The following is a 3088-nucleotide window of genomic DNA, read 5'->3' as shown; positions in this document are numbered from 1 at the left end:
TTTAGGAAACATCCCACTTTAAAACAATTCATGGGTTAAAGAATCCTCTAAGGACATTAATAAAGTTTTGAAACTACATCATTAGAACACTACACATCAAAACCAATAGAATGAAGTTAATCTAGTACTTGCATGAAAATTTATAGTTTTAAATGCACTTTTTATAAAACAAAAAGCAGTCAACCTATAAAGTCAGAAAAAGAAAAAAGAAAATTTGAGGGAAAAATAAAAGCAAAAGTAGAAATTAAAGAAATAGCAAGATTAAAAAATTTTAAAATAAGGTACAACTGCAAAAACAAAACCTCATTCTCTTAAAAGAATAAATAGAAAAAGCTTTAAAAATCTGACTCAAGAAAAAAAAAAAGTAGACACCAATTAATACTAAGAAGTTTAAAAAGGTCAGAGAACAGATTCTTTTCAGTCTTAAAAAAAATGCAGCCTAGGGACCAGCAGATAACATAACGTTTACATCACTGGACTCCCACATAGTCGACTGCAATTCAAGTCCCAGACCTGGTGGTTTAAAACTCACACCAGACATGTGTGCATGCCCAAAATCCCAAGAGGAGAATGGAGGAGAAGAGACTGCAGAGTGGCCATCCCCCACTGGGTGGGGGGGTGATTTCTCACTTTCTGTCTCTCTGTCTCTATCTATCCAGAGAGCGTATACATCCTAGAGCAAAAATCTCTCTCTTTTTTTTTTTTGGAGAGGTTTTTGCTATAGGGTGTGTGCGCTCACCAGACAGACAGAGACAGACAGAGAGACAGAGAGCGAGAAATCACCCCCCAGGGGGGGATGGCCACGCTGCAATCCCTTCTCCTCCATTCTCTTCTCGGGATCTTGGGCACGCACATACACGTGCCCGGCGTGAGTTTAAGCCACCGGGACTAGGACTCGAACCGCGGTCAACTCTGTGAGAGTCCAGCGACATAGCCATTACGCTAACTGCTGGTCCGAGCAAAAATCTCTATTAAAAAACAAAAATAAGGGGGAACCAGCAGTTAGCGTAATGGCTATGTCGCTGGACTCCCACGTAGTCGACCGCGGTTCGTGTCCCGGACCCGGTGGCTTAAAACTCACGCCGGGCGCGTGTGCGTGCGTGCCCAAGATCCCGAGAGGAGAATGGAGGAGAAGGGATTGCGGCGTGACCATCCCCCCTGGGGGGTGATTTCTCGCTTTCTGTCTCTATGTCTCTCTCTGTCTGTCTGGCGAGCGCACGCGCCCTACAGTGAAAATCTCTCACAAAAAAAGAAAACAAAAACAAAAACAAAAGCAAAAAAAAAAAGAAACACAGCATAGGTGTCATGTATCAGTTGGGCACGGTCCTGGCCCACCCTGCTCCCTACTACTCACCACTCTTTCTCTTCAAGATGACTATGGAAGTACACCACAGACAGGAGGAGGTGGACACTTTTGTCTCTCAGGCAGAAATTGCCCAATTCATGTCTCCGATCATCTATACCTTCTATTCGAACAAGAAAATTTCCTTTGAAAATTAATCTCTAATGTTCTGATGCCCTGGACAAGATTCGCTATGAGAGTTTGACAGACACTTCCAGGTTGGACAGTGGTAATGAACTGAAAATTGACATCATCTCTAACCCTTGGGAGTGTACCTTGACCTTGGTGGCCAGAGACCAAGGCGTGACCAAGGCCAATCTCATAAATAATTTGGCAACCATTGCCAAGTCTGGTACTAAAACATTTATTGAAACTCTTCAGATTGGTACACACATCTCCATGATTGGGCATTTTGGTATTGGCTTTTATTCTGCCTACCTGGTGGCAGAGAAAGTAGTTGTGGTCACAAAATACAGTGATGATGAACAGTATGCCTGGGAGTCTTCTGCTAGTCGTTCCTTCACTGTGTGTGCCTTCTGGTTGGGGTACCAAAGTGATCATTACCTTAAAGAAGACCAGATGGAATACTAAGAGAGGTGGGTAAAGGAAGTGGTGAAGGGGGCTGGCAAGTGGCATGGTGGTTGAGGGTGCAGGACTCTCACATGGCTGACTGCAGTTTGAGTCCCAGACCTGATGGCTTGCTTTCTCACTTTCTCTCTCTCTCTCTTACTCTGTCCAACTCTAATTTAAATAAATAAATAATAAATAAACTTCAATCAAAATAATTCTTTAAAAAAAAGGAAGTGGTAGAGAAGCATTCACAGTTCATAGGCTATCACTTTATCTAGAGAAGAAAGGAGAAAAGGAAATCAGTGATGATGAGGCAGAAGGAAAAAAAGGTGAGAAAGAGGAGGAAGACAAGGATGATGAAGAGAAGCCCAAGACTGAAGATGTGAGCTCAGATGAGGAAGATGACAGTGGAAAGGACAAGAAAAAAGAAGACCAAGAAGATTGTGAAATCACTGATCAGGAAAGAACTAAACAAGACCAACTCCATTTGGACCAGAAACCCTAATGATATTACCCAGGAGGAATATGAAAGTTCTATAAGAGCCTCACCAATGACTGGGAAGACCACTCAGCTGTCAAGCAATTGTCTGTAGAAGGGCAATAAGAATTCAGGGCATTGCTGTTTATCCCTCTTGGGCTCCCTTTGACCTCTCTGAGAACAAAAAGAAAAAGAACATCGAACTCTGTGTTTGTTGTGTGTTCAGCACAGACAGCTGTGATGAGTTGATAACAGAACATCTTAGCTTTATCCACAGTGTGGTTGACTTGGAGCACCTGCCCCTAAATATCTCCCAAGATATACTCCAATAGACAAAAGTCCTGAAAGTCATTTGCCAAAACATTGCTAAGAAATGCCCTGAGCTCTTCTCTGAGCTGGTGGAAGACAAGGAGAGCTACAAGAAATTCTATGAGGCATTCTCTAAAAATCTAAAGCTTGGAACCCATGAGGCCTCCACTAACAGGCAATGCCTTTCTGAGCTGCTATGCTATTACACTTCCCAGTCTGGAAATGAGATGACTTCCCTGCCAGAATACATCTCTTGGGGTTGGCAGGTGGCGTGATGATTGAGCCGCGGGACTTCCTCATTGTTGACCATGGTTCAAGTCTCAGACCTGGCAGCTTAGTTTCTCACTTTCTTTCTCTCTCTCTCTCTCTCTCTCTCTCTCTCTGTTCAA

At 43.1% G+C, this 3088-nt stretch overlaps 1 pseudogene; it reads left to right on the top strand.

The window, feature by feature from the left end:
• Positions 1-1371: 1371 nt before the first annotated feature.
• On the top strand, positions 1372-2974 carry LOC102470465 (heat shock protein HSP 90-beta pseudogene; annotated as a pseudogene).
• The last annotated feature ends 114 nt before the right edge of the window (positions 2975-3088 follow it).

The sequence above is a fragment of the Tupaia chinensis genome, unplaced genomic scaffold (genome assembly GCF_000334495.1).
Source record: "Tupaia chinensis unplaced genomic scaffold, TupChi_1.0 Scaffold000001_1, whole genome shotgun sequence".
NCBI classification, from domain to species: domain Eukaryota; kingdom Metazoa; phylum Chordata; class Mammalia; order Scandentia; family Tupaiidae; genus Tupaia; species Tupaia belangeri.
Note: the sequence above shows the minus strand (reverse complement) of the source record. Positions and strands in the feature narration are given on the sequence as shown.